Here is a 13,545-nt window from a genome sequence, read left to right on the forward strand (position 1 = left end):
CACAGTTGTCTGTTTTATAGTAGCGAAGTAGTCGGCAGAGTGCAGTGGCTGACCATCTGTCGGGGTACATATATCGGTGCGGGTCGGTATAAGACGGCGGATCGCTGACGCCGGACGGTGTAGATGTCGCTGTCGTCAGGGCGAGCGGACCATTATTTCTAGTTGATGGTATTTGCTTTCCAACTTAATAGTTATTGTGCTTTCAAATTTCTTACTTGCTCATACGTTTGGAGCAGCCTTCTTACGGTCGGTCATATGAATATGGATATGAATCAATTATCAAAGATACTTACGGATGATAATGCTGCACCTCAATGACTGGTCAACTGCAGGACGCTTCTCTTTCGAATCGCCTCTGGGAATCAGCATTGCCAGGTCTACGGGTATACGAATCTGCGAATTGTTAGGCCAACTTCAGAACCGCTATACTTGATAGAATGCTACCTATATGAAATAGATGCTTCAACAATCACCAACCTTCCAAGTGCCTTCACATCCCAATCGCTCCCCTCCTCAACGTCTACCAATCGTATCTACGTAAAACGACCGTCCCGTGCCGCTGTACCTGGCACGACGACCTCACCCGTCCCACGGCACTCCGATCAATATCCAGAACTTGCCGCGCTCCGCCTCGCAGTCTACCGACCCTCCCAACCACTCCCGACCCTCCCGACCCTCCCGACCACTCCCGACCTTTTCCTGCTGAGTGCATGGGGCGCACAACCGCCGCCGGGCACGCGAGTGTGACGCGTCACGGCCGCGCCGCCCGCAGACAATAGTGACGCCCGTGTGACGTGCCGACGCCCTCCGGTAGATTGGCGTTGACGTCGCGATGGGACGATATTGTCGTCGGTCACGCAGACTGTGGGGAGCGGTGACAGAGGTCACTCGGGTGGATTCAGGGGGCGTGGCTGGGGTCAGGAACTCGTAGCACGATTTGAACTGTGTGAATTATAGTTAGCGTGCAAAAAAAAACGTACAAGTAATTGACAAACTTCCTTACCAGTCTCCTACAAAAGTCACGTCAGATTTGTTATGTCAGGGGAGCTGGAGTCACCCGCGATCTAGTTTTTAGATTATCTGGAGGCTATGGAACGGGCATACAGCTACAACGGGTGCAATCGTGCAATCTTTTGGCTCGCACTGCTAGTAGCATCTCCATCGGCCCATGAGACATCCTATAACCCAGCTGATACGACTCTGGGTGACTCGAAATGTTCCTGTTTCAAACTTCACTCAGTTCGTGAACGGTTCCGTGACCGCCTCTGACCCGACCTGCACTACCTGGCACGGCTGTGACGCCTGTGACGGCTCGTGACGCTCCGCCGCCGTGACGGCGTGAGTGACGTGACCCCGTGACCGGCGTCACGCACAGTGACATCGTGACGATTACATCACGCAGTGTGGCGGGGATAGAGAAGGAAAGGAGAGGCACAGACTGGTGTGAATGTCGTGAAACGGCTAGTTTGGAAATAATGCAGTACATTTTATATTCAGCTATATAGCTTATCCACTGCATGACATTCATTCATTCATTTATCCATTCCTTTATCTTCTTCCTTTATTCAATATTTAATCATTCAAGCAACCACACTTATTCATGTAATTTTATCAGTCCCTCACTCATTCCTTTATCATTCATTCATTCAAACACTTTCAAGCATTCACTCATTCATTCATTCATTCATTCATTCATTCATTCATTCATTCAGCCATTCAGCCATTCATTCACTTTGTTATATATCCAATCCCACTCATCTATTCTATCATTCGTCTATTCTTCCGTCACAGTACCGCATGTACATACTCGTACGGTACTTCTCGTACGGTACTACTCGTACGGTACTTACAGCCATGGGCCCGTAGCCACTCGCGAACGGCCATCCATCCATATCCTTCAACTTGAAACGGAAACCAGCCTCATCGACGCCCACCACACTGCCAATGGATCAACATGGTAGCTGAGCAGCCAATCACCAAGTTGTATCACACGCCTACTCATGACGTCAAATGACGTCACAGACCCACTCAAAATAGTCCCGGCGTCGCTATTCGCATCGCCGACGTGGGTGCTCATGGATGCTCAATACCTAAAAATGGAATCAATATGATAATCACCAATAATGTATGAATGGTTATGGTCATCGGCTAAACTAGCCATCAAAGCAGTAATGGCTCCTCACCGTTTTGGTCCAAGCCGCGTAGCTCTTTTGCTCATTGCAAGTCGTACTGGTATGTCAAGTGAATTTATTTATTTAACCCGGCGTACAGTGATCGATGAATTTAACTGATATGGCAAGCACGGTGACCAGTTTACATAGAGCATGGAAACATTGAACCCCTAAATAAAATAGGCCCAATTCTGTCAATTCCATTTAACGATCGAACTTATTTTTTCCGTTTGCCGTTTAGACAGCATTGTTTCCATTACACAATCTGTTTCATGCCTTTCATTTTATGCTCACAAGCTTCCGGAGAGCCCTCTCGTTAAGCCCAATTATCCAGGTTCTTCCCAATTTCAGCGAGCGAGAGCATGCTCTTCGCAGTCAGTCGCTCCGGAGTTTGGCTTTTCCGGCGCTGGCATTAGCCTGCATAATGCGCTCGGTGCGTGTCGGCTTTACGAAGCTCGCCGAATGGAGACGATTCCGACGCGCCGAATAGGTAATCTGGCGCAGCGTCGCAGGCGCTGTCGTCGCCGTGCAGTGTGGGACCCTGTCGGTTCTGAGTCTGCTTCTGACACGACAATAGGAGGCCGGAACCACTGCCGGCGCTCGGCAGGGCTGAGATGGGGCGGGTGTGGTCGGACGGTACAGCGCTGCCCGCAGCAGGGGTCACGGCAGAGACAGCGGCCGTGATGGGGATCTGATGACGGGGTGGACTACAGAGAGATGATGACGGGATGGGCGGAGTGGGTGGACGACTTGAGGAGCGCATGACGATGAGGCCCAAAGTTCAGATAGTGAAGTTGTCTAATAACTAAGTTTTCGGCGTTATTTACGTATGAACGTGTACGCTCTACATCCATGAAGTCAACCTATCGTCCCACGCTGCATTTTCTTTGTTAATTTCCGCTGGGATTTTCAGGCAGACATTACAGCATGTCCAGAGTCACCCACGTACACAAGCACACACCCAACTGCAGCTAGCGGTCCTGTTCCTGTCGCTCAGTAACTGTCCGGTGCGGTGTAATTTCCACGGTTATAATACCGCCCTGCCACGGTTCAGCCTTGTATTCCATGACTGTTCGACCCACCAGCCGGCAGGCCCGTCGGCCGCCCGATAACGGCATCAGACAGCACCAATTTCAGCGGCGATTTGAGCACGCGCACGCATATTACGTCGTCGGTGAACGGAGCGGGTCGGAGCGGGACGGCAGAACGGAACGGTATTCTCGGGCAGAGCGGAAGGCTGGGACGGAAAGAAATTCTATAGGAAGGAATGCTTGGACGAGCTGGAATGCCTAGGTAGGACGGAATACTGTCTTTTTACGGATTAAATGTTGGGATGAAATTGACGTTTGGACGAAACTGGGCGCATATAGGGAAGCGTGATGTTGAAGAGAAAAGGATGTTGTACGGGCCAAATGCTCTGACAAGACGTAAACATTTAACATCTAATAATGTTACGAAATAAAAAAGGAAAAATAATGACCCTTCGGCCTTCATCTGGATGGACCTTTTAAAAAGCATGTAACTACATACTTTTATTTCGCAGTCATACCCAGGAGACGAGCAGCTAACAATCACCCTAGTTTCCCACTCAGTATAATCCCTTTATCCGTCCGTCGGCACTCGGGACCCTCAGTTGTGAGCCGACACCTCGCGCACGGGTGGCGGGCGGCTCAGTCTCCCACGCAGATTCATCGATTGAGCGCTCAGGCTCACTGCGCCCACAGTCTCTGCTCGCTGCTCAGTTTTATTCTCACATTTTACTCCTCACCGCTGACTCTTCACCCATGCATCAATGTTCATTGTTCAGCTTAGTCTTACTTTACAACGAACGGGAGGTCTTCTCGCTGTTGCCCTTGGCCTCTGAACACAGCTAAGCATCGGATTTCACTCACACCCTTTTTTGCCAGCTGTTTTCGTTTTTAGATACCTATATTCCTTTAAATATATATTCCTTATATTCCTTGCTTTCCGGGAAGTGACTGCAACTCAAACTGGGGAGTTTTAGTGGCTTTCCGTGTTCTCGGAGCTGTTTACAACACCCGTTGTTCTGGATATTATAGTGGGTTTAATGAATGCTACCGTTTTAGAGTGTTTGTCGACTTTGCAATGGTGTGCCAAAGCGTGTGCCAAAGCGTTTTGTCGACCTGCAGGCTAGCACGACACATTACAAAAGTTGCCATTATGTCAAGATGACGCAATGAAAAAGTCGCTGCTATATTGCAGCGTAGGTATGAAGGTAAGGAAGAAATTGGGCATGCCTACAGCTACAGCCGGCAGTTGAGGCCAATTTATGACAACGAAATGACAAATTGCAAAGCTCTCCAACAATGGCAACTAAATAGCATTTCAATAGATAACATTTCAACTAAATAACATTCTACCTCGTGCATCCGTTGTAAAATATTCAAGATAACAGCTTGGTGTTACTTTCTTGTGTGTTCGCATCACTGTGTGTACTGCGGCACAGTCTAATACTGGGAACTGCAACGCAGGACGCGCTCCTATCTGGTGGCTGCGCGACGCGCCGCTCTCAAGCTGACGTTTGTTTATTTGAAAGCGTGTATTAGATATATCGAACATTGACGACTGGTGCCTAGCTATCTGTTATTCACCATTGGTGCAGCGGAACATTGTGTTCATTTGTGCTCTATTTGTCAACTTTCTAGGATCTCTCATGATGTGAAGTTATTCATTAATTATGTAAGTACATAATTGCCGGTATTGAAACGTTGAGTTGAGCATTGTTGATAAGATTATCAGGAGTATGAAAAATAACCTCTTGCTCATATCTGAAGGAATTTAAAAATTAAAGACCAATATATACTTTGCTCTTTGCTCTCTTGTTCCATTGTAACACTGTACCACTGAGGAATCCTGATACATAATTGCCGTCCATTAGTTTCGAATTATGTAAGCAGGTACATAACAATGATGCAGGCTAGGTACCTACCCATTTGGTCAAGAAAATACGACTCTCGAACTTTGTACCTGAGACGCTCTGGGCAGAATAACGTCCAGACTGGACACTCGGACAGGCACTCGCCTATCTAGAGTGCCCTCCCGGCGGCACTCGGCCGGCGGTGACCTTGACTATCCAGCTGAGCGGTCGTCCGTGCTCGGGAATGTTGCGTGTCGGTATCGGCGGCGTCATCGCCCCTCGCTCCCCCTCCCCCCCCCCCCCCCCCCTGAGTGCCGTCTTGGAGTCACTTACGAGCCGGCCGGCCCGCGCCGCCGCCATCGGTCCATCTAGCGCCCGTTTGAAGTCAAAACCGGTTTACTGGTCGCTTCGGTACGCCTCACTGGGGTGGGGGTGGGGGGGGGGGTGGGGGGGTCCTGGGCGACCCAGCCCTGCCGCGCCCGCGCTGGTTCGTGCCGTGCGGCCGGTCTCCGACCCTGCTACCCGCTGAGTTCCAACCGCAGGAGCGCGTGGCACGCCGCGCAGCAGACTGTGCGGAGTCACGCTGCTCACGAGGGGTGGAGTCTCTCGTGGAGTCTCTCGTAGAGTCAGTTCGTGGAAATCCGTCTGAGACAGCGGAGGGGAGGTTCCGGAGTTGGTAGCTCTGAAAGAGAAGGTCGGTATGTGGACGCCGGCCAACTCACATCGTTAGTTGCGCTGGCCCGGGGGAGAGTTGACTCACCGAGTGACCTCCTCTGGCCCTCTGTCCGCTGCAAAAACGCCCACGGAGTTCCGACTCAGGATGTCCGGGTCTGTCCGATGACGGAGCCCGCGGCTAAGGATGGCGCCGCGTGAGGCCACGGTGACGCTGAATGCAGACGACGGACGATGTGTAGGAATCTGGTGACACACCGCTGCATTTTAAACACTGCTCGGAATGTGTGCGACAGCATGGGACATTGTGGTAATCGTATAGTGTTACCAAATTGCTCACCCCACTTCATGTCGCTGGATTTCTATTTTTTAGTATCCAGATGGACAGAGCCATGCTTGATACCTATATCATATTATGCTTCTGAAAAAAGGACTACTAAATTCCGCTACTCGCTCTGAAAAGAACCTCGTATCTCATCACATCACTAAGTTCCTTGGAACTGGGTATTTCTCGGCGTGGTGACATCTGAGACATTTTTATCCGGCGACTAAGCGACTACTGTTCCTCACACTTAGCGCGGGGGTCAGATTACGGCGCTTGTCGGCGGCCATTTCCGCAGCGCTGCCTCTCGAGCTGCTCTGACGGTTATTCCACTTGACACTCTCCAAATCGGAGGATATGGCCGGCACGTGAGAACGCTTCCATTATGCATTCCACACGCATGGCCTGGCGGCAGGCTGTCGCAGAGCCAGCGGCGCCGCAGCCTGTTGGGATATTTGCGTTTTGGCTCGGGGGCGGCGGTGGCGACACTTCTTCCCCGGGTCACGTGCTCTCTGCCTCGCTGGCAGTCCTCTGAGGCGTGTCGGCGGCGTCAGACACTTTCACGCACGAGCTACCCCCCACGCGCACCTGTCACACCCGTCATCGCACCTGTCACACCCGTCATCGCGCCTGTCACACCCGTCAGCGCGCTAGGAAGACATCGGTCGTCACTGCTGAGATGATAACGGGAGGGAGAGGAGGAGGAGTGGCACGTGCGGCAGAGTGGAGAGGGACTGGTGCCGACACTCCCAGACCCGCATGACACACTAGTCACTGTCAAAGAGTGCGCTAGGCAGAAGCTAGGAGAAACAATGAGCAGAACACACTCGAATGCCACGGAGTAGGCAATAGGTACCTACCATTGCAGTTGCATTTATGCAATAACTTCACAATAAATACCTACCGGCTACCTGTGTACCTCTACTAACTACGCTACACAACACTTGACCTATACCTATGTTATAACACTCTAACAACAACAAAAAAGGAGGCAGTTTGCTGTTACGTGACCGGATACGAAAAACGGCCGGTTCTTGTAAGCACCACATGCTGTGTGGCCCGTGTCAAAAACCCCGATTGGTTTTTGGCGTGCCTTTCGGCGTGGCCTCGCCCTCAGCATCTGTTCGATATCAATCACGACCAGCGCCTCTGTCCTGCGCCCAAGGCTGACTCGCGCCGACTCGGCCGTTTTTACCCCCACATCACCGCCTGGTGCCTCCTCACGGCGGTCCTTTCGATTGTACGGCCCATTTAGGGCGTGCGACAAGCGCTAATTACCCATCGCACGCAGAGTTTTTGCCCACGCTATCTGATTATGTGCTTGTACGCTCAATTAGTTACGCATAGACGTTTGGACGGGAGGACCAAAATATGTGGGACCCTTTTACTTTGTGACCGAAAGTTTTCACTGAACGGGATTTTGAAGGGAATTCAAAAGTAGTTATCAAAGATCTTCAATAATGAATTGCATCGATTTTTTCCAAGAATGACTGGAATTGCCGTTCAACGAGCGAAAGTGAAAAGTTTTGCTCGTCCCCACATGCTTTTAATTTGTGATACTCCAAACCTACCAGTCAATGTCTCCCGAATTTCATACCTATTCATAAAATGTAGCGGTTTTAAGTCGTTTAGCCCTTGGGCTTTGTCCCAGATTCATCGTGAAGATGTCACCAAGCAGAGCTTCTGGCCTCCATAATCTACATTTACGTCACATCATTCTACGCTCAACGATACCCTACATCACCACCACAAAAAATCGCCACAAAAAAACGCCCGGTTTCCTTCCCACGGCTCTGGCGTCACGGGAGGTCCGGTAATTACGAGCTGGCCGGCCCGCGGTCGTGAGGAGTGCCGACGCCGTTCTCCCAGTCGCCGGGCGCGGACCCATCTCGTTGCCACGCGGAGAGGAGGCCGTTGGACCGGCGCGTCCCGTCCCGGCGTCTTGGCGTCTCACCGGCTAGCGTCCGGCGTCACTGCATCATGACGCCGATTTAAAGCTCGCCCCGGCCGCGGCGGCACGCGAGCTCAGGGGCGGCGGCGGCGTCCCCGCCATCCCGAGATGGCATCAGCTCGCGGCGCGATCAGCGTCCTCCGCCGCGCGGGGCCGCTGGCCTCAGATGAGCGGACCCGCCGCCGCCGCGGCTCCGGCGATCGATACTGCCCGACACTGGGAGGCCGCCGGCGGACCTCCCCGGCGTACGGTCCGCGGTTTAACCGCCGCCCCAGACGGCGAGGTCGCGCGCGAGGGCGCCTGAGATGACGGCACAGCCGGCCGCTGCGCCCGCGGCGCTCGCGACGAGCCGCAGATTCACCGTGAACGAATACCTGTCGATTTGAACGGAGCCGCCGCGCCGAGCGCCGCCGCCGACAGCGCCCCTGGCGGCAGCGTGGCGCACTAGACTGCCATTCGGCGAGCGGCAGTCGCGCGGTGCGCCGACAGCCGTACCGCTTGAGCCGTGCCGGGGAGAGGACGTAGCCGCGCCGTGCTCCGGACGGACGTGGCGTGCGGGCCGCGAGTGAGCGCCGGTGGTGACCCGAGCTGACCCGACGTGCGGTGGTGTGTCGCCGCGCCTGTCTGGTGATCTTTCCCACGTGGATCGTCTGTTGTAACCGGAACCGCCCGCAGCGCTGTGCCGGGAACTCCGGAGAGTGCCCACGGGACGCGGCGGGCCGCCTGCCGCCTGCCGCCGCTGCCACCGCCAACTGCTGGGGATGTCGACAGACTGCCAGGTAGGTCAGCGCAGACTCGCTCTCTGCGGCGGTCAGCGCGACCGTGACCGTGACCGGCGGTCAGACCGACCGGACCGGACCGGGCGGCTCCGGCAGTGTCGCCGGTCCGCCGCCGCGCGCGGCACGCGGTCCCTGCAGCCGCGCGGACCCGTCTGACCGCCGCGATCACATCAGCGCCGCGTTAGCGCCTACAACACGGCTGACTCAGCGCCGGCGTAAAGCCGCTCACAGCCCGGGGTGGGAGGGGACAGCGTGGGATCGCTGGATACATGGGATTGTTGCGTGGGATAGCCCGCCAGTCAATGTCATGTGTCTATCTCATCCTCCCCTCCCCCTCCTCTCTCGACCATGACCACCGCCGTCCGCCAACTCCCACCACAATCTCACCAAGCAGCACACCCAATGCACGTTGCACATTGCACTCGTCGCCCTCTCATTGCACGGTGCCGGGCTGCGGGCAGCGGGTTGGAGTGCCCTCGGAGGGGGCCGTTGACCTCTGGCGGTCTCTCTCGCCGGCCCAGCGGGCGGCACCGGCCGGTAGGAGCCCACAGAGGTGGACGCTGTCTGCCCTTCCGGCCGGTTCGGGGCGCGGTGACGCCCTCTCGTGCACGCCCTGTTCTGTACGTTCTGTACGCTGCAGACCAAGCCCTTATTGTTATGTAGAACTGCAGATAGGTGACGGGCTGAGTCTGTGAGGTGTCACTGTGCTCGGTTGAATGTAATTGTACCGGTCTCGTGGTTGGAGCGAGCGTCTATACGTAGTTTCTGTACGGGCTGCCAGTACGGATTGTCTGTTGGGTGTGTCTGTACCGATTCTTGTACGGGTGCGTAATGTGTAGGTATAGGACATGTACTAGAGTTGCAAAGTTTTCCCAATGGGCTGCTACCGGCACCGCCCCGCCCCACAAACATTTTCTGGGATACCGGCATGCTACCACGCCCCAAGCAAAAAAATCGCCAAATTACCGGCATACTAAAAAACCTGCATTCTTGATTCTGACTTACCCCTACATGAGATGCCACATTTTGGCAATTTCAGTAACCGCCCCACCCAACAGCCACCCATTGTCCAACTTATTACAATTCAATAGCCTCTTAGTGTCCAAAGTTTGAATCATATGCTGATAATTTTTTGTGCAAAATCAAAAATACCGGCATGCTACCGGCAAGACATGCCAGATACCACGAAAAAATCTGCGGTAGTGAAAAATTACCGGCATGCCGGTAGTGCGGTAGGGAAATTTTGCAACTCTAACATGTACCGTGTGTGTATGAGTCTGTACGTCCGTATCATGTGTATGACCTCGTGTCTGCCCTCGTGTCTCTCCCGCTGTCCGCTGTCCGTTGTCCGCTGTCCTCTGTCTACTGTCTGCTGTCTGCTGTCTGCTGTCTGCTGTCTGACGGGCCCGCTGCAGCGTGTGTCAGGTGCGGATAATGTGTGGGGCCCGGTTACGATGGAAAACCAAACAGTATGTAACCGCTGATGTAGTATTGTGGGTCTGCATGGGGATATATAGTGTAAATGTGTGGGTTTGTAGAGGCGTGTCTCTCCCCCTCCATGCTCCACTGTGTGTTGTCTGCTGTTGGCTGCAGCGTGTGCCAGGACTCGGATGCGGGCTCTGTGGGGTCCGGTGACCGGGTGACAGTGACACCGGTACCATTGGTGTAGATCGTCACCCCTTTACAAAGGGGTGCACATCCACAAGTGGATGTGCAGGCGTCAGTCGGGGCTTCATCGGACACGATCGGACCAGCCATGGTGCGTTGTGGGACGTACCGTGTACGATAGATTTCGTTAACAGCGGTGCTTACGTGTGCGGTGTGATACCTTGATGCCATAATTCGTCGCGATTGAAAGGCTGCAGTCCGTATTTTCAGTTCTGTAAGTCCACACTAAAAAGAAATATAAATGAGACTATCTACATACACAGATCTCTTATTTATGCTGTCTATTGAATGAAAATCAACTCTAAAATATGAGCAAGCAAGAATATGAACCTGTTACAACGATCACGTTTGTAATTTTACGTGACATTAGTTGATAACAATCCCGTTTTATATTTTCATCCCGATAATGTGTCGATTTGTTCCAATCGGATGAAGTGTTTACCTGCCCGCGTCTATTCAGTGTAAGCCTTTAATCGTCTCTTTCTGGGACCAACATGTGTGCCGAGCCGGCCTGTTGAAATGTTTACCAACTGCTCTACATAGGAGCTAGGAGGACGGTACGCACTTTTGGAAACCGCTTGAGCGAATCATCCCAAGCTCCAACTCAACTGAGCACGGCCTGCAAACCACATTAATCCTTTGCTGAAAGGACCAGATGGACGCATAACTGAGGGTAATACCAAAGCTCCGTGACGCACGAGGCGAGAGGAGAGCTTTCGAGAGAGCGAGAGTGCAAGATACGCACGAGGCGAGAGTGCATCTGCTGCCAGACACGTGCGATCAATATTCGCCATTGTCCCTATCCCTGCCCGGCGAGAGGAACGTCGGTTCTCCCTCGGCCGTTGGCGCCCACAGGTGACGGTTGCTAATGGACCTCTCGAGGAGAGGGAAGGCGGCTGTGTGCCTCAGACACCTCTGAGTGCTCCTGTGTGTGGGAGCGAGCCGAGGCAGCTGCCGGTCCAGCCGCCCGTCCAGGCTGGAGAGCACCAGACACGAAGATCCGGGTGTGATTCGTTCATTAGTTGGCTGCAACAGAAAGGCTTGATGAGCTTCCATACAGTGAGGGTTCCCGTAAAGAAGTGGGCAGGACGTTTGGATCTCCATACGTGGAAGCGAATGAGCCGACGCCAAATGAGTAGCTTTGTTCCGCGACTGCCAGTCTCGAGAACTAATCAGACTCGGGTGCCGAGCCGCCCACTGAAATCCAACAAACACCGAACGCAGCGTGATGAAACGGCCCAAAATTTGATACCGCGGCCCCCGGAAATGCGCCAGAGTGAGTGAATCGGGATGAAAACGGATGCGGTAATGTATTCATCATTAGCTCTGAGCGGGGCGCCGTTTTCGTCGCTCTCTTTCGGCGGAGTGCGGACTATGAAGCGGCGCCGGAATGGCCTCAAGTGCGGCGATACTGCCTCGTTTCGGCCGGATCATCACCCGATGTGCGGTAATGGTAGGACCTCAGCTCAGTCCGTGCCGATACGGGGGTCTCCAGTCGGTTTATTATCCACCTAAGCCGATTGACTGGCCACTACTGCGTTTGATGTCGGGGAGATTACAGGAGGACACCGCCCGTAAAGTTATCCAATCAGAATATGGAGCACGGGCAAACACTCGGCGCTAAGTTATGCCGTCTGGGATCAATACGGAAATGCTTGATCTTGGATTCGGAGATTCATGGGCGTCCAAACGGGAAATGTATCAGGCCATCGATAATTTTATGAGTTCTCAATTGTCGTGTTATGTCAGAAGATTTCATTCACATGATCTTTGATATGAAATTACATGATAGATTCACAATTAGATGTCAAATGAGAGTCGTTTTTCCTCAACAACATCCGACATGTTGAATTGAACTACACCTTGCATAATGTTTTAAAAGAAAGTGGCGAGATTACCTACATACCTACCAGCAATACAACAACACTCTTTGTCACGTAGTCGAACGGTGAACCCTACTGGGAATCGAACCGAGCCTTCATTACTTGGTATTTCTTGTGACACGGTACCGGTGCAGCTATGGCAACCCTATAGTTGAAAAGGACTATTGCAAGCTGCTCCACTCTGGTTATTAGACTCAAACGAAGCAAAAACTAAGCAATAAAGACGTGCCGGTGTGAACAACACATGCTTCAGAGTCAGATAATAACTGTTGGCAAGGTAGCAGCTGCATTGTATCTCAATGGGTCCTAGTAACAACTTTTTGTCTTTCGTGACCTACCTGGATTTGATGCTGACATCAAGCAGGGCTAGCCCACCTTATGACGTGCGCAGGCGCTGATCCCCGCTAGTGTCACTCGGGTGATAAAACTCGAAAAGTCTTTGGATTTTGTAATCCAACCGTCAAACACTGCAATCACTGCGTCCGGCCGCGGAGACGATCGGACCACCGGACACACATAAGCACGGTCACATATGGCGTGGTCAGGGACAGGCCATATCTCTGCGGCTCCAAGTTTCTGGAGCCGCTCTAATTGATCGTAGATCTCACTCGGTGTCGTACGACCGTGAGCCACTCGCCGGCCAAAACTCCAATCGTCGTGAAATATCACGGCGCACGAGTCTCTTAAACCATCGGTCCGGTGACCGTCTCGGAATTAAGCTCGCTGGCGGATGCCGGCGGAGCTTTGGTGTCGTTCCGAAGCCCCGCAGAGTTCCACCGGGCGTCGGCCGTTCTGTGAAATAGTGTTGCGCGTGTTTGATGGGAATCACGTTGCCAGGCTGGCTAGCGGTCGCCGGGGGAACGTCTGGCCCAAGTATCGGAGACAATATCATCCCCGCCCGCCGTCTATCTTGTCCCAATTCCAGGCAGCGCCGCTTACGGGGAGCCATAAACTGCGACCACAGTTTCCCTATACTCACACTACAAATTGGCTGCGGCGGCGGTGGCGCGGTCGCGACGCTGCCGGCGCGGCGGCGGGTGTGGGCCGGTCGTTGGGCCCGGTTCCACGGCTCCGGGGCGGTAAACATGCCTGGACCGCCGCTCGCCGGTGTTCCTCTAATGAGATGCCCTTCCGGGAGGCACACCACGGTCATTATCCGCAATGGACAGCGCTAGTTTAGGATCTCGAGCTGCCGCGCGCACCGATTTAATCTCGCCGCGC

General features: G+C 53.5%; 1 protein-coding gene across 2 annotated transcripts in view; it reads left to right on the forward strand.

Annotated features, from left to right (window-relative positions):
* Positions 1-8,462: 8,462 nt before the first annotated feature.
* LOC122369442 (protein turtle-like) overlaps positions 8,463-13,545 on the forward strand; it is a 115,814-nt gene continuing 110,731 nt past the window's right edge. Inside the window, exon 1 of one of the 2 annotated variants that reach the window (XM_043344204.1) lies at positions 8,463-8,773. The gene's annotated coding sequence lies outside the window, so the exon portion shown is untranslated. The remainder of the gene's footprint in view (positions 8,774-13,545) is intronic. The other variant, XM_043344205.1, reaches the window with a different exon arrangement.

This window comes from Amphibalanus amphitrite, unplaced genomic scaffold (assembly GCF_019059575.1).
Source record: "Amphibalanus amphitrite isolate SeventyFive unplaced genomic scaffold, NRLGWU_Aamphi_draft 001035F_arrow, whole genome shotgun sequence".
Lineage (NCBI taxonomy): Eukaryota > Metazoa > Arthropoda > Thecostraca > Balanomorpha > Balanidae > Amphibalanus > Amphibalanus amphitrite.